The sequence below is a fragment of the Panthera onca genome, chromosome E3, assembly GCF_046562875.1.
Source record: "Panthera onca isolate mPanOnc1 chromosome E3, mPanOnc1 haplotype 2, whole genome shotgun sequence".
NCBI classification, from domain to species: domain Eukaryota; kingdom Metazoa; phylum Chordata; class Mammalia; order Carnivora; family Felidae; genus Panthera; species Panthera onca.
This window is the reverse complement of record NC_138354.1, coordinates 17,566,276-17,588,418: the sequence shown is the minus strand read 5'-3', so window position 1 is coordinate 17,588,418 and position 22,143 is coordinate 17,566,276. Positions and strand designations below refer to the sequence as shown.

At 43.5% G+C, this 22,143-nt stretch overlaps 1 long non-coding RNA gene across 1 annotated transcript; it reads left to right on the top strand.

Moving 5' to 3' along the window:
* The first annotated feature begins 19,778 nt into the window (after positions 1-19,778).
* On the top strand, positions 19,779-21,749 carry LOC132689796 (uncharacterized). The gene is made up of 2 exons (XR_009615148.1): positions 19,779-19,947; positions 21,584-21,749. It is a non-coding gene; the product is annotated as an uncharacterized LOC132689796 (long non-coding RNA).
* The last annotated feature ends 394 nt before the right edge of the window (positions 21,750-22,143 follow it).

Sequence of the window (22,143 nt, the reverse complement as noted above, 5' to 3'; positions counted from 1 at the left end):
AAAGAAAGACTAGATTTACTCTGTTGCTGTATGAAGCTGAAAAGAATGGTCAAAAGCTACTTTGGCTCAATTAATGAAGATAAACTTTCCATAAATTTGGAACTATCTAGCCTTGGGAGCGCCTAACCATTTCTCAAATGCTGAAAGGAAGATGACCAATTATCAGGTAAATCGTAGTGGGAAATTCAACATCTAAATTTTATTTCAATCATTCTGTAAACTATGAAATTTAGAAGTTGCAAAACATTTTTTTTTAAGGACAGAAATCTATTAAAACTATACTGCATGTTCTTGCACTTCTATCACCCAGGCATCTGGCTATAAATCTACAAAGGAGTAAAACTTAGAATATTTTGATTTTTCAGAGGTATGCATTATCAGGATTTGATGGTCCCTAATAATACAATTAAAATTACTGGGCCAATTGTTGGTGAAATGAATAAAGTACTGTGCCAAAGATGGCTAATGGGACTAAAACCAGCTCTGGTCTCTGCTTAGAGACCCCTCTTGGGGGGGCGGGGGGAGGTTTCTTCTTGCCCTGTTTGCTGCCGTGCGAAAATCCCCACAGATATGGAATCTGACAACTATAAATTACCCTTCCCACTTGCATTCGGGGCTCAGATCTTTGGAGAAACGGTCTCTTCTGAGCCCGCTGGTGTTAAATAAATAAGTCTCCAATCCTCCAAGATCTCTGAGTGCTGCTTGGTTTTTCCGCCACCGTTCCAGCCTGGTTCTGTAACACAATGAGTACTCCAAATCCATTACCATTCCTGCAGAAAAATAAAACCAAAATTAGCAGAAAGAATGTTTCTTTTGTTTTGATAGCAGTACCTGAATTAATGCTAGAAGCAAGATTATAAACAAAAGAATGAAATATTACAGCAATAACCCTGCTCTGATCCTGACCCTAACATTGACCTTGATCCCAGTATGATAGGAAAGATAGGATAAAATAGGCAGAGGGAAAGATCAGGACTTGAGGTCCCTGGGTGGGGGAAAAAACACATATTTTGGAACAATGCTGGGAGTGGCTGACCACAGCAAAGCCCCTAGGGCTTCAGGTTCCTCTTAAGAAAGTAATGGACACCACCTACTGTCCCTCAGGTTCCCCTTAGGAATTTCACAAAAGAGCTAACTAAAAATAAGTAGTAGACCATAAAATGTATGACCCACAAGGAACAGTATGGTCACAGACCATCTCTCATACAATAGAAACGAGCCAATCAAAAAGGAATTGATGGAGTCTTGGGATGATGGTGGGGTTCAGAGCTGATGGCCAAGAAAGAATTCTTGAAGACATCTTTGGTGCAAAAAGGTGATTTTATCAAAGCATGGGGATAGGACCCAGGGGCGGGAAGAGCTGCACTGGGGTTGTACAGAGTGACTGCTTATACACTGTGGAATTTTGGGGGATGTAAATTCAAGAGGAAGTTTCTTAAAGGGATTTTCATATGCTAAAGAGGATTTACGGGTTACTGGAGACCTAGCTGCTGTCAAGGTAAGGTTGTTTTCCCCTCTAGCAAAGCATTATCATTAAGATAGTAGGGAGCTCCTGATTAGGCTATTGATGAGATACTTGTAAGCTGATGGAGACTATCAGTTTCACACATATCCCACCCTGGGGTGGAGGGTTGTGCTAGCTTGTGCTTGGCCCTTAGCTTGCCTTTTTGTCCCTTATCGGAATGACTAGGCATTTAATTTTTTTTACATTTATTTATTTTTTAAATAAAGAGCACAAGACAGAGCACAAGTTGGGGAGGGGCAGAGAGAGGAGACACAGAATCCGAAGCAGGCTCCAGGCTCGAGCTGTCAGCACAGAGACTGACGCGGGGCTCGAACTCACAAATCGTGAGATCGTGACCTGAGTCAAAGTCAGACACTCAACCGACTGAGCCACCCAGGTGCCCCAGAATGACTAGGCATTTTGAGTTACCTAGCCAATAACGGTAGGACCTGAGAAGAAACAAGGAAGTAGGCAGTTAGGAGGCGGGTGCCAAAACCTTATAAAACAAGGACCCTTGCTTATAGTCATAGTTATTCACCTTCAAATGCCCCCTCTCTGTAAAGAGAGCTTTCAAACTATTCTTACTTTCTCATACTCTAATAAGCTTTTGCCTGCTGCTTATTTTATTGTGTCCGCCTCTTCATTCTTCAAAGCAGAAAGACAATGAACCCCTGTATTGAGGTATTTTTTTACCTGCAACACTTGGGCTGACTCTGAACTTTAACCTCACTTTTAATCTCACCTGGATCCATGGGCTGACTTTGAATTTTAACTTCGCATTTAACCTTACCCTGACCCTGATGAAGAGGGAGCATGGGGCAAGCTGAGGGCAAAGTGCAGGCTAACAGCACCCCCTCCTCCCACCTCCACCACTGTGGGACATGTATGGTATTCCCTGGACACTCCTGGCAAAACCAGGAAAGAACAGAAAAAAAAACAAATGGTTAAACTGATAAGAGTCTCCACCAGTCTACCAGGAAAAGGCAATCCCATTATAGTCTAAAGTCCAGGAACTTCCTACTATCTTAATGTTAATGCTTTGCTAAAGGGGAAACCAACCTTAGCTTGACAATATCTAGACCTCCAGTAAGTCTTTAGCATGTGACAGTCTCTTTGGAGACTCTCTCCCCCATCTGCATAAAATGGTCACCCCCCACAGATACAGTGCAGCTCTTCCTGCCCCTGGGTCCTCTCCCTATGCTTTAATAAAATCACCTTTTTGCACCAAAGATGTCTTTAAGAATTATTTCTTGGCCATCAGCTCTGGACCCCACAAACCCCCCGTTACCCCAAAACTTCATCACTGACACTTACCAAGTCCCACTTGACCTTGATCCTGACAATTACAGACACTCTTTTTTTTTAATGTTTATTTTTGAGAGAGAGAGAGAGAGAGAGAGAGAGAGAGAAAGCAGAGTGTGAGCAGGGGTGGGGAGGGGGAGAGAGAGGGAGACACAGAACTCGAAGCAGGCTCCAGGCTCTGAGCTGTCAGCACAGAGCCTGATGCAGGGCTGGAACTCACAAACTGTGAGATCATGACCTGAGCCGCAGTTGGACGCTTAACCGACTGAGCCACACAGGCGCCCCTACAGACACTCTTACTCTCCCAAATGCCCCTGACCCTCATGCTAATATCTCTCATTTTCACCCTCATACTGATCCTGATGCTGAACTAGACCCTGAACCTTACCTGACTCTAACTTTCACCCTGATTCTGACCCTGACTCTCAACCCAAATCTTGTTTTGATCTTTACCCTGAAATTGACCCTCACTATGACCTTACTATAACCGTGACATGGACTCTAACTCTCAGCATGTGGCTCACCCTGTGATCATGACCTTTACCTTCACCTTCATATGAACCCTGGCCAAGAAACTTACTAAAGCCCTGGCATTCAGGCTGACTCTGATTCTGAACACAGCACTTCACCTGACCCCTCACCCTGACCTTGATCACCAACCTGACACTAACACCCTGACTTTGATCCTGAAGCTGATCCTGACACTACTACTGCCAAGACCCTGATACTGACCTAAGCTAGCAAGCTTTCCTGATGATGACTTTCATCCTGACACTGACCCTCTCCCTCAACTTGATCCTTATTCTTACCTGAACCTTCCTCTCACCAAGACCCTGACTATTTTAAGAGTAAAATTGTAGTGTAGGGCTAATGGGTAGCTTGAAAAATAACAGCTTTGTTCTGACACTGAAGGTCAAGAGATAACAGCTTTGCTTTACTCGTGTAAATTACGCTTCATACTCTTGTAAATCAGGCTTTACCAATGAAGGAAACAAAAGCTCAAAGAAAAGAGCATCAGAGGCAAGGTCAAGGAGATCCACTGGTTGCAACTTAGCGGCAGAAAGTCTAAAATAATCACCTCATTCAGCAATTGTTTCTAACTCATCTGGGAACTGTTTCTCTGTTCTGTTCCCAGGTAATGATAAAACTATGTGATTGGCTTTAAAAACTCTATACCCCGGCTGTTCAGGGCTGCACTCTGATCAAGAGTGTTGGTCCCGATCGGTCGGCCTTGCCTCTCATTGCAATAAACTTTGTCATGACTGTCACTGGTGCCCATAGCATTCTGTTTCAAGAGTCGTGTGGATGCAACATTTGGTGCATTGGCCAGGAAAGTTAAAGGTCTGAAACAGGGCCCTTTCCTTGGATTGCTCCGCCAACCCCTGGGAGGAGGCCTGGGATTGGGAGAGGTAAGGAATTCTTGGGGCGCACCATTTGAATGACTCAGGAGGGTCTGCTGGACGCGGCTATAGACCCACAGTCAGGGATCCTGCCGGGACGCCAGTGGACCCCACTTGGTTTGGATTTTGTCAAGAAGGATCCTATTTTCAGGTGGCTGCCATGGCCTACTGGCCTTGAGATCTCGAACTTGTGTTTTCTTCATGTCTTAATTGTCTTCTTCCTGTTGACTGTGCATCCTTGTCAGTTTTGTCTATCTTTGTCATGGGTCAAAATCAGAGTACCCCCACCCCTCTGAGTCTCATACTAACCCATTTCCAGGACTATAAAAGAGCTGCCTCAGTTTTTGGCCTCCATGTTAAGAAGCCAGTCCTTCGAACTCTCTGCGAGGTGGGATGGACCAGCTTTCAGGTCGAATGGCCTCCACAGGGGACCTTTGACCTTACTTTGGTATATAAGGTTCATGATATTGTCTTTTCTAGGCACAAAGACCAAATCCCATACATTGCGGCATGGAGAACCCTCATTGAAAACCCTCCAGATTGGTTAAAACTTCTCTTTCCCCTTCCCCCTCGCCTCCCTAAAGTACAAGCTTTGCTACTCAAAGGCTGCCCATTTGGAGCTCAGAATAAGAACCTTGACGGGACTAAGTGGCCGCCCCCTTTATCACCTGCACCAGAGGAGGAAGAAGAAACTTACCATCGGCCGCCCTATAGTTCTCGCCCAAAGAATATGGGTCAAGATGCTTCAGATCAGGAGGCAAGCCCGAGTCGGGACACTCCCCTGAGCCTGTCTCACACCCGGTCAGGGACTCCCTTCCATCCCCCTCCCGCTGCCCTACCCCTTCGTCCAAGGCCACCCCTGCAGGGTGATGTCTGACCCTTTATGACTTATGTACCCTTCTAGCGACCTTTATAATTGGAAGCTTCAAAACCCCTCGTTCTCAGAGAAATCCCAAACATTAATTTCTCTTCTTGAAACTATATTTGTGAGCCATCAGCCAACCTGGGATGACTGCCGGCAGCTCTTGCATGTTCTCTTCACCACTGAGGAGGGGGATAAGATCCGTTGCGAGGCCCAGAAATTAGTGATGGGGCCAAACGGGCAACCCACCGAGGATCCCGCTGTCCTTGAAGTTTTTCCTTCCTCACATCCTAAAAATTGGGACCCAAACACTCCTCACGGTAGGCGATCATTGACCCTATTTCACCAGACTCTACTGGGAGGTCTCTGAGTGGCCGCCCGCCAGCCCACAAACATGTCTACGGTAATAGAAGTAATTCAGGGGACCGAGGAAAGGCCCTCAGCCTTCTTAGAAAGGCTTATGAAGGCATACCACACCTTTACCCCCGTAGACCCTAAAGCACCTGAAAACAGAAGAGCATTAAATCTGGCCTTTGTCTCACAGGCAGCCCCAGACATTTGGAAAAAGTTACAAAAATTAGATGGGTTTAAAGGAAAAAATGTATCTGAGTTAGTTGAAATAGCCCAAAAAGTTTTTAACAATAGGGATTCTCAGGAAAAAAGACAGACACAAAAATTGACTAGGGTGGTAGCGGCCATCCTGGATGCCTGCGAGGGAAGAGGACCCCAAACACCCAAAGAATTCTGGTCTGGGCAAAAGAAAAAAGACAGACAAAGGGTTAGAGCGTCACTAGGAAAAAAAACAATGTACATATTGCAAACAAGAAGGACACTGGAAAAAGGATTGCCCCAACTTAGCCCAACGCAAAACTCAGCCACCCCAGGCGTCAATAATGAAAGTTGATTCCGACTGACGGGGCCGCAGCTCAATGGCCCCTTCTGAGCCGTTGGTTACTGTTAATATAGGGGGCCAGCCTAAGACTTTCTTGGTGGACATTGGGGCAACATTTCAGTTTTAAAACAAGATCCTGGCCCCACCAGGCAAGGAGCAACCCTGGTGCAAGGAGCAACTGGATCCCAGACTTGTAAATGGACCACTAAACAACAAGTAGATTTAGGCCATAAAACTGTTACACATTCTTTCCTAATTATGCCTGAATGCCCCTACCCTGGATTACTAGGTAGAAACCTACTACACAAACTAACGGCTTCTTTGAAATTCACTAAAGGGGGTATGCATATTAAAGTCAGCCAGGATGGCCCAACAACAGTAATGGTGACTGTGCCACTTGGGGAAGAGGACCTGCTCACTCCGGTGCCTAATGAAAGTGTCCATGCAGTAGATCCCCTCCTTAAAAGCCTCCAGGCAGACTTCCCCCAGGTATGAGCCAAGACCAATCCACCTGGGCTGGCGATTCATCAAGCTCCGATAATAGTGGAACTTAAGGCATCCACGCTTCTGGTATCCCATGTCCCGGGAGGCTAAGAGGGGACTCGCCATTCACATCAAGTGTTTGCGCGACTCTGGCATTTTGATCCCATGCAAGTCGCCATGGAACACTCCACTTCTCCCTTTCCGGAAGCCTAATTCATCCAATTTCCGGCCAGTTCAGGACCTAAGAGCAGTAAACGCCAGGGTAATGGATATTCATCCCACTGTACCCAACCCTTATACTCTCCTTAGTTTGCTTCCCCATTCTCAGGTGTATTATACAGTGCTGGACTTAAAAGATGCCTTCTTTGCCATCCTGTTGGCCCCACAAAGCCAGCCACTATTTGCATTTGAATGGACTCATCCTGAATAGGGAAAAGCCGAACAGCTCACCTGGACTCGACTCCCCCAGGGATTTAAAAATTCTCCTACTCTTTTTAATGAGGCCCTGCACCAGGACTTAGAGCCATTTCGAATCTCCAACTGCAGGTAACTCTATTGCAATATGTTGATGATATCTTGTTGGTGACACCCTCTCATTTAGAATGCCTGAGTTCCACCAAAGAACTCTTGAGTCTTATGCAAAAACTGGGGTACCGGGTGTCAGCCAGAAGAGCGCAGATCTGTCGTGCTGCGGTGACCTATTTAGGTTACAACCTTAAAAAAGGTAAACGCTATCTCAGTGAACAAAGAATTCGGGCTATACTCAATATTCCTCAGCCTAAAACTCGCAAACAAGTTCGTGAATTCCTTGGGGTGGCAGGCTACTGCAGACTATGGATACCTGGCTTTGCTGAACTGGCAGCCCCTTTGTATGCAGCTCTCAAGGGGTCTCCGGAGTCCTTCACGTGGGGTAAGACTCAAACTAAAGCCTTCCAAGACTTAGGAGATGCTCTCATGACCCCACCGGCCTTGGCCTTGCCAGATCCCACCAAGCCATTCCATTTGTTTGTAGCCAAAAAAGGGGGGGTAACCAAAGGAGTTCTGACTCAGTGCCTGGGGCCTTGGCACCAACTGGTGGCCTATTTATCCAAACAGCTGGACCCAGTTGCTTCCGGGTGGCCCCCATGCATTCGACAAATTGCCACCACTGCGCTCCTAGTTAAGACACAGACAAACTAACCTTGGGACAAGCATTGTCTGTCATGGGATCCCATGAAGTGGAGGCTTTACTGCAGGCTCCCCCAGAGCGATGGCTGTCAAATGCTCAGATTACCCAATATCAAGCATTGCTACTCGACCAGCCCCGAATACGTTTTTGTGCCCCCACAGCCTTAAACCCAGCCACTTTGCTGCCCGAAAGACAAGGTCCCCCTCTGCACTCTTGCCCAGAGACCTTGGCGATGATCTCATCCCTCTGCTCCAATCTTACAGAGGTTCCCTTACAGGACCCTGATATAAACAGGACCCTGATATCAGCATGTTTTCAGACGGTAGTAGTTTTGTGTTTCAAGGGCAAAGGCATGCCAGTGCTGCGGTGACAACAGACCGTGAAGTTTTATGGCAACAGAACCTTCCCCCAGGAACTTCAGTCCAGCACGCAGAGCTCATCACACTAACAAAAGCCTTAAAACTCAGAAGAAACAAGTCAGTTAATATTTATATGGACAGCCGCTATGCTTTTGCAACCGCGCATGTACACGGGTCCATTTATCAAGAGCGCGGTCTCCTCACAGCCATCAAAAATAAAGCTAAATTTTAGACCTTCTGGCAGCCATCTGGGAACCTGCAAAACTGGCGATCATTCACTGCCCAGGACATCAAAAAGGCGACTCCCTAGAGGCAGTTGGAAACTGCCTGGCTGATGCAGCAGCCTGAGAAGCTGCCCTAACTAAAAGTAAAAGTGCCTTGGAGCTACCAATCTTGACAGAACCCTTGCTTCCACCGGAGCCCAGTTACACTCCTAAAGATTTGGAGTGAGTTTCAAGAAAAGGGGGAAGTGAGATGCTGGGACAAAAGTGGTTTCAGGATCCTGAAGGAGACTTAGTCTGGGTCAAGAGGCACGAACCTAAAACCCTGGAGGCGCGCTGGAAAGGACCGCACACCGTGATCCCTGACTATGCCCACGGCCGTGAAGGTAGATGGTATCTGAACCTGGATTCACCACTCTCAGGTTAAGAAAAACTGCGTGAAGGTGAGAACACCCCAGACTGATATGGAACCAGGTAACGAACAGCAATGAAAGATCCGAAGACACCCAGAAGATCCTTTAAAGATAAGACTGATGCGGGTATAATAATTGTCTGAGTTTGTATAATAATAAGCGTGGGGGACTGTATGGAATTGCGTCCCCTATCTTTTTGACCATACCAATGGGAACTCAGGGACACTGTCATGGGGAAGGTGATAGCATCTAATACCTCTTCCACTGTTCCTTGTTTTTGTTTGATCTATGCAACTTGGTGGGGGACTCATGGGGGACTTTAATTACTAATTATAAACAGCCAACGGGCTTCGCTCCTCCAGTCCCCCAAAACCCCTATATGGTTACCTATGGATGTGGACACAGGGATCAAGAATAAAAATTGGCTGACATACCAGGGTTATACAGTTGCCCTGCAAATAGAAAGGTCGAATGTGAAGGAAAAGACCAATACCATTGTGCAAAATGGGGTTATGAAATGCTGGCTCCCTGGCTGGCAGGACAGGACCATGACCCCTTAATCACCCTCCTTAGAACTCCAGATCCCAAATGTAAGACCCAAGGAAAATGCCGAGGTTGTATTACAAAACAGAAGAGGACTTGATTTACTCTTCATGAAGGAAGGGGGCCTCTGCGTGGCCCTTGGGGAAATGTGCTGTTTTCATGCCAACATTTCCAGAGTAACATTCTCAGTTTGGTCAGGGATAATCTTAGGACCAGGGAACGTGCCAGGGAGGCCAGCGATAATTGGTATCAGAGTTTATTCTCTTGGTCCCCCTGGCTCACATCGCTGCTCACCGCCATAGCTGGGCCACTGCTATTGTTACTTCTCGGGTTAACTATTGGCCCGCGCATCATCAATTGGTTAGTACAGTATGTCAAGAGGTGAGTTGGTGAAATAAAAATTATGATGATTCGGTCCAACTATGTCCCCTTAGTTCCTAATGATGAATCAAGGGATTGATTCACTGACAAGAAAAGGGGGAAATGTAAGGGTTAAATTGTAGTGTAGGGCTAGTGGGTAGCTTGAAAAATAACAGCTTTGTTCTGACACTGAAGGTCAAGAGATAACAGCCTTGCTTTACTCTCATAAATTACACTTCATACTCTTGTAAATCAGGCTTTACCAATGAAGGAAACAAAAGCTCAAAGAAAAGAGCATCAGAGGCAAGGTCAAGGAGATCCACTGGTTGCAACTTAGCGGCAGAAAGTCCAAAATAATCAATTCATTCAGCAATTGTTTCTAACTCATCTGGGAACTGTTTCCCTGTTCTGTTCCCAGGTAATGATAAAATTATGTGATCGGCTTTAAAAACTCTATACCCGGGCTGTTCAGGGCCGCACTCTGATCAAAAGTGTTGGTCCCAATCGGTCGGCCTTGCCTCTCATTGCAATAAACTTTGTCATGACTGTCACTGGTGCCCATAGCATTCTGTTTCAGGAGTCATGTGGATGCAACATTATGAACATGAAACAGACTCTGAACCCCAATATATTCCTCATTATGACTAATCCTGACCATAACTTTCATTCTCAGCCTGATCCTATCACCAAGAATCTGATGTTTATACCGACCTTCACCCAAACCCTGACTTCAAGCCTAAAGCCTAACTATCCCAGACCCTCATCTTCAACTTCACTATACATCTGACCCATATTACTCAATTTCACCATACACCCTATTTTTATTTGACCTTCAACCTAAATCTAAAATAATACCAATACTCAAATTTACTCTGAGACTTTCACATTCACCCTAATACTGATCCTCAAGCTGATCATTATTCTGAACCTCATACTGAACCTGACCAACTTGGCCCTGACCCTGAACTTTACCCTGAACCTGACTCTGATAATCACCCTACATTAAAAACAATCTGACCTTGGGGAGCCTGGATGGCTCAGTCAGTTGAGCTTCCAACTTTGGCTTAAGTCATGATCTCATGGTTCATGGGTTTGAGCATTGCATCAGGCTCTGTGCTGACAGCTCAGAGCCTGGAGCCTGCTTTGGATTCTGTGTCTCCTTTTCTCTCCGCCCCTCCCCTGCTCATGCTCTGTCTCTCTGTCTCTCTCTCTCTCTCTCAAAAATAAACATTAAAAAAAAACCTGACCTTGACTCTGATTCTGAAGCTAACACTGACCTAGAATCAGTATTAACTGAATCTTTACTGACCCTCACCCTGACCTGAATCCAAAGCTAGCCATTACTTTTACCATGAGCTTGATACTCTCACACTTACCTGACTGTGGTCCTCACTCTGTCCTCAGTCTTACCTAATCCTTGATATGACCCTCACTCTGAGGTGGACTCTGAACTTGACAATTATCCTGACCTTGAACTTTACATTGACCCTAACCCTAACCCTCATCTTGACACTCACTCTGACATTAAATTTGACTTGGTTACCATCATGTTGAAACTGACCCTAGTGATGCAGGCTGGCTGGGTCCAAGGACCCAGGGAGGAGCCCATAGGACTAGTCAAAAGGGTCCTTGGCTTCATACATGATAGAAATTTAATGTGAGCTGAGAGGAAGTGAGAGTAGAGTTTATTATAAAGGGAGTGTAGACATGGACAGAGCATCTGGGAGACTTAGAAAGAGTGAGTCTCTTTGCTTGGTTTCTAAGGTTTTTATTGAGGATGGTTATTTGGTGCCTGTGCCTTTTTAGTAATCTAGGAACAAAGATGAGTGTTTAGGTGTTCTCCATAAGTCACTTATGCCCTAGAGCTAGGGGTCTTGATGAGGCAGTGGTCTTGGAAAACATTCATGATGATCCCACAGGTCACTCCTTAGATGTCATCTATTGTGCTGGAAGTCTCCAAAGAAATCATTAAATCCTTGATCTTTACAAGGAGGACACACGTTATCTGTTCTATAAAGCATGCGTAAGGTGGGAGTGTAGGTCCTAGCAAGAATAGAAGCAAAAATAGGAGCAAAAAAATTCAGTTTTTCATGGGGTCCCTTTAGCTTTCCTGTCTCATTAGGATTACTTTTGAATGACCTTCACTCTGCCACCAAACATGATACAGACCTAATTCTGTCAAATGACTCTCACTTTAACTCCTGTCCTGACTCTGGCCTAAAAACTGACCCTGACCTTTACACAGGATATGACCCTGAACCACACCCAACACTGACTATGACTATGTTCCTGATATTTAACCTGACTCTGACCCCGATTTTTGTACAAACACTGACTCTGATTCTCACCCTCAACATGACCCTGAACTGATCCCTGACTCTGTCTGTGACCATCACACTATTCCTCGCCCTCTCTATGAAGCTAATCAACCTGATTCTGACTGTGATGATCACCCTGATTCTGACCCAAACCCTTACTCTGAAGATGAATCTTTATCTTGACCTTTACTTAATGCTTACTCTGACCCTGACACTCAAAATCACCCTAAACTCAACTGTCAACCTTACGCTCACCATTAACCTAACATTACTCAGATCCTGATCCTCAAGACCCTGATACTTGCCCCAGCCTTTCCCTGAACCTTGCTGAAACTTCATGTACCCACTCTTCTTGACCCTGATCGTCATTGTGACCCTGAAACAGACACTGAAACTCATTCTCACCCTGACCCTTACTTCTCTTGCTCATACAACTCTGACCCTGACTCATATTCACTATGCTACTGACTATGACCCTTAACTTGACCATGATCCTGATCCTCTCCTTGACACTTTTACCCAAACCATTCACTGAATATTAAACCTATACATATCTTATACTTGATCCATATCTCTTTATGAATAGTTCATGAAAGGTTCATACAAATACTTTCTATGAGTCTGTCGTTTGCATTCTCTTGAAGATCTTATACTTCTAACAAAAGCTAATTCAAAATGTATCATATACCTAAATGTAAAGCACAAAAGTATAAAACTTTATGAGCAAATATAGGAGAAAATTTGGGTGACCTCAGGTTTGGTGGTGAATTTCTAGATATAACACCAAAAGGATAATCCACAAAAGAAAAATATGAGAAGTTGGATTTTATTATAATTAATGAGATAAAATATTTGTAAAACACATATCTGATAAATGAAGTGTACCCAAAATATACAAATAATTCTTAGAATTCAACAAGAAAACAACTCAATTTTATTTTTATTTTATTTTTAGAAGAATATTTATTTATTTTTGAAAGTCAGAGAGAGTGTGAGAGCCAGGGAGGGGTAGAGAGAAAGGAGGACAGAGGATCCGAAGTGGGCTCTGCACCAACAGCAGACAGCCATATGTGGGGCTCAAACTCACGAACTGTAAGATCATGACCTGAGCTGAAGTTGGTCTCTTGACCAACTGAGCCACCCAGGCACCCCAGAAGACAACTCAATTTTTAAAAATGGGCAGAGACATGAACAGACCATTCATGAGGAAGATATACATATGGCAAGCAAGGATATAAAAAGATGCTCCCCATTATCTATCATTAGGCAAGTGCAAATTAAAACAACAATGTAATACCACTATACACCTATTAGAATGGCTAAAATACAAAACAGTGACTAGACCAAATGCTGGTGATGAAGTGGAACAACAGAAATTCTCAGCATTGCATACAAATGGATACATATAGAAATATTCAGGGGCACCTGGGTGGCTCAGTTGGTTAAGTGTCCAACTGGTCAGGTCATGATCTCTGTGACAGCTCAGAGCCTGGAGCCTGCTTTCGATTCTGTGTCTCCCTCTCTCTCTGCCCCTCCCCTGCTCATGCTCTGTCTCTCTGTCAATAATAAATAAATATTAAAAATTAAAAAAGAAATATTTATAGATATGTGTATATACACAGGTTGTATACAAACATAGATTTCCTTGTTCTGTCAGCTGAGAGGACCAAAAAGTAAAAACAATAGGCACATGCATACCATTTATAATCACCAAAAACTGGAAGCAACCATGATGTCTTTCAATAGGTGACTGGATAAACTCGTTTACACCTTTACAATGGAATATAATTTGGCAATGAAAAGAAATGAGCTGTTAAGCTGTAAAAATACATGGAAGAACCTTAAATATATGGCTAAGTGAACAAGGCCAATATGAAAATGCTACATACTGCATGATTTTACTTATGTGACATTCTGGAAATGGTAAAACTATAGAGACAGTTAAAAAAAAACCAGTGGGTGTCAGGGAGGAAACAGGAGGCAGAGAAGTTAACTAGATGAAGCATAAAAGATTTCTTTGGGTGGTGAAACTATTCTGTATGATACAGTTGTGGTGGATACGTGGCATTATTCATTTTTCAAAATCCATAGAACTTTACAACACGAGTAAACTTCAATGTATGAAAAGTTAAAGAAAAATTATTTAGTTAAGTCTAAAGCGTTTCAAGAAAGAATGCAGAATGTGATAAGATAATCCAATTGTATTATAAATGTACAAAATAGCCTCTCTGAAGGGGATAGAGGAATGAAATATGTTAACCTAAGTGACTTTGGAAATGATGGAGTCTAAAAGACTAAGGCAGAAGTAATTGCACATAAACACTGTAATTGATAAAATTATTTCCCACAGAAGTACAAGTTAATAATTCTGATACTGTTATACATGCACACTGTAATTAAATAATGAAGTGAACAGATGGTTGGAATTTGGTTTCTCAGTGTTGGGGTGAGAATTGAGAGGACAGGCAAGGAGGAGTTTAGAATGATCCATGTGGCAGTGGATTAGAGTTAGAAATAGTGTGAACATATTTGTAGGAGGGAAGTCAGCATTATGGCAGCATAAGTTGTTCCTTTTTTTCTCTCCCCCTTTAAAATGAACTAATTAGCATCCATAACTGAACAAATGTGCCTCTGTACATTACATCAAATAATCCAGGAGGTTTCTAGCCCACATCTCTATCTGAGAATAAACAAAGAGAACTTTGGTAAGGACTACAGATTCAAAGGAGTCAGCAAACCTGCTCCACTCCCACTCACCACAATTGAGGGAAAAAAGAACGTGGAGAATGCAAAACTGGAAGATACGCACCAACAAGAGAGAATTTGTGGAAGAATTCCCCCCTCAGCTTGCCTGAGATGTGCCTTGCAAGATACTAAAAAGAATTCTTCATGCTGAAGTGAAAAAAATGCTAATTAGAGGCATAAAAACATGTGAAAGTAACATTCTAGTAAAAATGAAAGATACCCAGAAATAGAAAACTGTAATTCTAGTTAGAATGGTGTATTAACTACAAAATGGTAATATAAAGATTAAAGAAAAAGAGTATTAAAAATAACTATAGCTGGGGGCGCCTGAGTGGCACAGTCCATCAAGCATCTGACTATTGGTTTTGGCTCAGGTCATGATCTCACAGTTTGTGGGAGTGAGCCCCACATCGGGCTCCTTCCTGACGGCATGGAGTCTGCTTGGGATTCTCTCTCTCCCTCTCTGCTCTTTCCCTGTTAACACACTCTCTCTCAAAATAAATAAATAAACTTTAAAAAATTAAAAAATAACGACTATAGCTTAGAAATAAACCAATGCATGTATGGTCAATTAATTTACCACAAAGGAGACAAGAATATAAAATGGGGAAAGGATAGTATCTTCAATAAATGGTATCGGGGTGCCTGGGTAGCTTAGTTGGTTAAGCATCCAACTTCGGCTCAAGTCATGATCTCGTGGTTCATGAGTTTGAGCCTGCATCAGGCTCTGTGCTGACAGCTCAGACCCTGGAGTCTGCTTCAGATTCTGTGTCTCCCTCTCTCTCTGCTCCTCCCCTGCTCATGCTCTGTATCTCTCTCTCTCCCTCTCTCAAAAATAAATAAACCTTAACAATAAAAAAAAAATGGTATTGGAAAAACTAGACAGCCAATATAAAAGAATGAAACTGACCACTGCCATACACCACATACAAAAATCAACTCAAAATGGATTGAAGATTTGAATATAAGAGCTGAAATCATACAACTCCTAGAAGAAAACATAGGGAATAAATTATTTGACATCAGTCTTGGCAATGATTTTTTGGATTTAATATCAAAAGCAAAGCAACAAAAGCAAAAGTGAACAAGTGGGAGTACCTCAAACTAAAAAGCTCTTGCCCAGTAAATGAAGCTGTTAATAAAATGAAAAAGAAATCTACTAAACAGAATCACATATTTGCAAATATTACCTGGCAAGGGGTTAATATTCAAAGTATAAAAAGAACTAATACAATTCAATAGCAAAAAGCCAAACCATCTCATTAAAAAATGGGCAGAAGTGGGAAGAGTTAAGATGGCAGAGAAGTAGGGGGGCCCTGGGCTTTCCTTTTCCTCAAACATAGCTGTATTGAGGTCAGATCACTTGGAAAACTCAGAAAATCTGTCTGTGGAGTGGCAAAAAGATCTCAACAGTTGGGGGAGAGAGCTTGGCAGGTGCGAGCATTTGGAGTTCAAACTCTTTTGGAAGTGCTCAACTTTCTTCAGAGCAAAGCTGTGGCGTGCACTCCTGGGAAGGAGGGAATTGGTCCTGGAGTGCATAGCATGGTGCAGGGATCTCTCCGGAGCACTGGGAGAGAACATTTACTTTCCTTTTGGAAGAAGGTTTATTGCCTCCAAAGGACTAAAGACCCTGCAGGTGCCAGCCAAAGGTCTTTCATCAGCAGGGGACAATTGAGTGATGTTGAGCATTTTCTCATGTGTTGGTTGGCCATCTGGATGTCTTCTTTGGAAAAGTATCTATTCATGCCTTTTGCCCATTTCTTCACTGGATTATTTGTTTTTTGGGTGTTGGGTTTGATAAGTTCTTTACAGATTTTGGGTACTGACCCTTTATCCAATATGTCACTTGCAATTATCTTCTCCCATTCCATCGGTTGTCTTTTAGTTTTGCTGATTGTTTCCTTTGCTGTGCAGAAGCTTTTTATTTTGATGAGACCCCAATATTTCATTTTTGCTTTTGTTTCCCTTGTCTCAGGAGACATGTCAAGTAAGATATTGCTGCAACTGAGGTCAGAGGTTCTTGCCCGTTCTCTCCCCTAGGATTTTGATGGCTTCCTGTCTTACATTAGGTCTTTCATCCATTTTGAGTTTACTTCTGTGTATGGTGTAAGAAAGTGGTCCAGGTTCATTCTTCTGCATGTCACTGTGCAGTTTTCCCAACACCATTTGGTGAAGAAACTGTCTCTTTTCCATTCGATACTCTTTCCTGCTTTGCCAAAGATAAATTTGCCATACATTTATGGGTCCATTTCTGGGTTCTCTATTCTGTTCCATTGATTTATGTGTCTGTTTTTGTGCCAGCACCATGCTGTTTTTATGATTACCTCTTTGTAATACAGCTTAAAATCTGGAATTGTGATGCCTCCTGGTTTGGTTTCTTTAAAAAAATTTTTTTAATGTTTATTTACGAGAGGGAGAGAGAGAGAGAGAGAGAGAGAGAGAGACAGAGAGAGAGAGAAAGGACCAGAGAGAGAGGGAAACACACAATTCAAAGCAAGCTCCAGGCTCTGAGCTGTCAGCACAGAGCCTGACGCGGGGCTCAAACTCATGAACCAGGAGATCATGACCTGAGTTGAAGTTGGACTCAACTGACTGAGCCACACAGGTGCCCCACCAGTTGGTTCTTTTTCAACATTACTTTGGCTTTTTGGGTCCTTTTCTGGTTCCATACACATTTTGGAATTGTTTGTTCTATCTCTGTGAAGAATACTGTAGTAGTTTGATAGGGATTGCACTGAAGATATAGATCTCTTTGGGGACTATTGACATTTTAACAATATTTGTCCTTGAAATCCATGGACATGGAATGTTTTTCCATTTCATTGTGTGTTCTTCAATTTCTTTCATAAGCTTTCCGTAGTTTTCAGTGTATAGATTGTTTTCCTCTTTAGTTACGTTTATTCCTATGTATTTTATACTTTTCGGTGCAATTGTAAACGGGATCGATTCTTTGATTTCCCTTTATGCTGCTTCATTATTGGTGTATAGAAATGCCATGGATTTCTGTACATTGATTTTACATCCTGTGATTTTGCTGACTTCATGTATCAGTTCTAGCAATTTTTTTGGTGTAGTCTTTTGGGTTTTCCACGTAGAGTATCATGTCGTCTCTGAAGAGTGAAAGTATGGCTTCTTCCTGCTGATTTGGCTGGCTTTTATTTCATTTTGTTGTCTGATTGCTGAGGCTGGGACTTCCAACAGTATGTTGAACAACAGTGGTGAAGGTGAACATCCCTGTCATGTTCCTGCCTTAGGAAGAAAGCTGTCAGTTTTTCCCCATTGAGGATGATATTAACTGTGTATCTGTCATTTACGGCCTTTTTGACATTGGGGTAAATTCCATATATCCTTACGTTCTTGAGGGTTTTTACCAAGAAAGGATGCTGTATTTTGTCAAATGCTTTCTCTGCATCTATCGAGAGGATCATGTGGTTCTCTTTTATTAATGTGATGGATCACAGATATTGAACCAGCCCTGCATCCCAGGAATAGTTCCCACTTGATTGTGGTGAATACTTTTTAAAAACGTATTGTTGGATCCAGTTTGCTAGTATCTTGTGAATTTTTGCACCCAGGTTCATCAGGGACATTGGCCTATAATTCTCCTTCCTAGTGGGGTCTTTGTCTGGTTTTGAAATCAAGATAAGGCTGGCCTCGTAGAATTAGTTTGGAAGTTTTCCTTCCATTTTTATTTTTCGGAACAGCTTCAAAAGATAAGGTGGTAAGTCTTTTTAAATGTTTGGTAGAATTCCCCTGGAAAGACATTTGGCCCTGGATTCTTTTTTCTTGTGAGATTTTTGATTACTGATTTAATTTCTTTACTGGTTATGGGTCTGTTCAAATTTTCTATTTCTTCCTGTTTCAGTTTTGGTAGTTTATATGTTCTAAGAATTTGTCGATTTCTTCCAGATTGCCCAATTTTTTTGGCATGTAATTGGGCATAATATTCTCTTATTATTGTTTGTATTTCTGTGGTGTTGGTTGTGATCTCTCCTCTTTCATTCATGATTTTATTTATTTGGGTCCTCTCCTTTTTTTTTTTTTTTGATCAGTCTGGCTAGGGGGTTATCAATTTTGTTAATTCTTTCAAAGAACTAGCTTCTGGTTTCATGGATCTGTTCTACTATTTTTTTTTATATCATTGATTTCTGCTCTAATCTTTATTATTTCCTGTTTCCTGATGATTTTGGGCTTTATTTGCCATTCTTTCTCAGGCTCCTTTGTGATGTAAGGTTGAGTTGTGTATTTGAGACCTTTCTTCCTTCTATAGGAAGGCCTGGATTTCTATATACCTCCCCCTTATGACCCCCTTTGCTGCATCCCAGAGGATTTAGACTGTTGTGTTTTAATTTTCTTTGGCTTCCATGTATTTTTTAGTTTCTTCTATAATTTCTTGGTTAACCCATTTATTCTTTTTTTTTTTTTTTTTTTTTAATTTTTTTTTTCAACGTTTTTTATTTATTTTTGGGACAGAGAGAGACAGAGCATGAACGGGGGAGGGGCAGAGAGAGAGGGAGACACAGAATCGGAAACAGGCTCCAGGCTCCGAGCCATCGGCCCAGAGCCTGACGCGGGGCTCGAACTCACGGACCGCGAGATCGTGACCTGGCTGAAGTCGGAGGCTTAACCGACTGCGCCACCCAGGCGCCCCAACCCATTTATTCTTTAGTAGGATGTTCTATAATCTCCCAGTATTTGTGGTCTTTCCAAATTTTTTCTTATGGTTTATTTCAAGTTTCATAGCATTGTGGTCTGAAAATATGCATGGTATATTCTTGATTTTTTTGTACTTGTTGAGGGCTGATTTGTGACCCAGTATGTGATTTATTATGGAGTTCCATGTGCACTTGAGAAGAATGTGTATTCTGCTGCTTTATGATGAGTTGTTCTGAATATATGTTATGTCCATCTGGTATAGTAGAAACAGCCATTGTTTCCTTGTTGATTTTCTGCTTAGATGGTCTGTCAATTTCTATAAATGGGGTGTGAAAATCCCCTACTATTATGGTATTATTATCAATGAGTTTGTTTATGTTTGTGATTAATTGATTTATATATTTGGGTGTCTTGCATAGATATTATCCCAGAAGGGAATTCAGGTAGGGGATCCTAGGCAGTGAAGTCACTTCCTTAACAATACACCCCAACAGAACTTGGAACCCCAGTAACCAGGCATGCATATTCTAGTACAATCCTATGACAGGCTTATTAGGCTGGAGACACTCCATAGTGAAAGATGTTCTTTTGCTGTTTGCTGGATTACCGGGGCTCTGGCTTCCAGAAGTTTTTTTGGATGTTGGAAGTATTGGCTCAACTCTCACTCACAATGCCTCAGGCTGTTTCAGGAAGTTCCATAAAGTAATACAGAGCGGTCTAGGTAAGTTCAGTTCAGGTCAGGTCACCTCTCTGATCCATTCCTGGGTAGTCCCATCCCCTTCTCTTCAGTTTCAAGGAAAGATGGACATGTGGGGAGGTCCTGCCCTGATCTTGAGGAGGTTGGAGGGCACTGGATACCCTGGTGTCCCATCATGTCCACACTGATGTCATGGTGGGTAGGGTAGAAAAAGGATTCCTGGGGTGCCTCTTACCTGTACCAGGGTTCATCCAAGGTCCTCAAACTATGTGGCTTTTTCCTCCTTGGTGGAGGTCTGTGCACATTGTGGTGTGGTATGTCTGGAATGGAGTCACCTGTGTCTGAGGACCAGTAAAGGCAGCCAGACAGGGCTCTGAGGCCACCTACTCAGCTGCTGGGCACTGTCTTTAGGGCAGGAGCTGAACAATGAGATAATTTGCTCCACTTCCATGAAGGACAGGAGGATGCCCCACACCACCAACAGGATGCAGCACTGGCTCAGGGCGAGTGTAGGTACAGGGAGACCCAAAACCTAGGGCCCAGAGGCAGCTAAAAGGATTCCAGGTCCTAGAAGCCACACTGATACTTCCCTTGTCTCCTTCACAGACTTCTGCTCCCAGATGACTATGGATCCCCATTTTCTCCTCAAACTTGCCCTCATGGCCCAGCCCCTGCCATGGCCAGATGCGAAGTCACTGTCCACTTATTTGTAGGAATATCAGAAAAGAGACCTGACACCATTTCATGTCCCATTCAGTCTAGAGTATTTTTGCATTGTTGTACATATTTTCCTAACTCCTGTTCCCAGGTGTCCCTGTTGGCCTGACCATCCTTCCATACCTTCTTTAAGTCTGGCACATGATCATGATGAGGGAGATTTTTGCCCAAAGGGACATGGGGTTCACAGTAGTAGGTCTGCTGCTCTGCAGTTTGGTTGCCAAGGGACACATCCCTGGGGTCCCTCCAAGTCAGGAGCAGGAGCCTCACTGGGCTGCATGACATTCTAGAAGGGAGACCAGTTATCACACCCATTCATCCCTTTACTGATGCAGGACTTTGACACGATTCCCTTCTGTTACCATGTCACAGTGCTGCACGGAACATCCCGCATGTCTTATTATCTTAATCCCTCCTACCCCAGAAAAAGCTTCTGTCTTCTCGTCTCTGGAATGGGATGTATTGTCAGAAATAGCAGGGTCGGGGTGCCTGGGTGGCTCAGTCAGTTGAGTGTCCAACTTCAGCTCAGGTCATAATCTCACAGCTTGTGAGTTTGAGCCCCGCGTCGGGCTCTGTGCTCAGAGCCTGGAGCCCGTTTAAAATTCTGTGTCTCCCTCTCTCTTTGCCCCTAACCCACTCGCATTCTGTCTCTGTCTCTCTCAAAAATAAACATTAAAAAAAATCACAGAGTCTATGCTGGTAATGCAAGGAGGTGCCGTCAATAGCTAACAATCTGACTTGAGATACTAACATGCTTGGTCATTCCCCACCTAAAATTCTAGTTTTAATACCAAGATCCTTTTTTTCAACTGTGGGCACCTATTTCTCACTCTTGCCACAAGTCACTGAGGGCTTGGGGGTTTGGTCTGCATTCTGGACCCCAACCCTTCTAGTGGTGATGGTGCTGTCTCTGACTGTGTGTCCCTCCTCTATTCCACCTCAGGGTAAAAATGCCTCAACTGTGAACATGAATGAGACCTGTGCAGTGTGGACCATCCAGGCAGGCCTGCTGAAGAAGCAAGTTTGACATCAGGTGCCCACCTTCCTTGCAGAGACCCTACCTATGTCTCCACATTTCTGGGCACATACAGAGCTTTTTCACCACCCAACAGGTGCTGGAAGTCTTGTTTACAAGGTGAGCACCCAGCCTCTCCACAGTTCAGTTGGATTTGGCCATGTACAGGCCTTGAGTCTCAGTTTGTTCCTCTGACTGGGGCAGAGTTATAGGGACTCAGTGGGGCTCCACAGGGAAAGCGCACCTGGCCCTGTGGAAAGGTCTGCTGGCAGGGTTGTGCTGTGCTGGGTTATCATTGTCCTTTCCCCATGATGAAGTTTTTGCTTATCCCTCACTATCACCAGGTCTTGATCTGGGCTGTTTTCCTATTTGAAAAGGAGATTTGAGGCTCCACCTGGGGGTCTGAGCCCCACTCAAATATCTGTGATGGGGCTGGTTGGGTTCATTCATTCATCAAACCTACAGGAAGCCCCACCATGTGCAGGCAC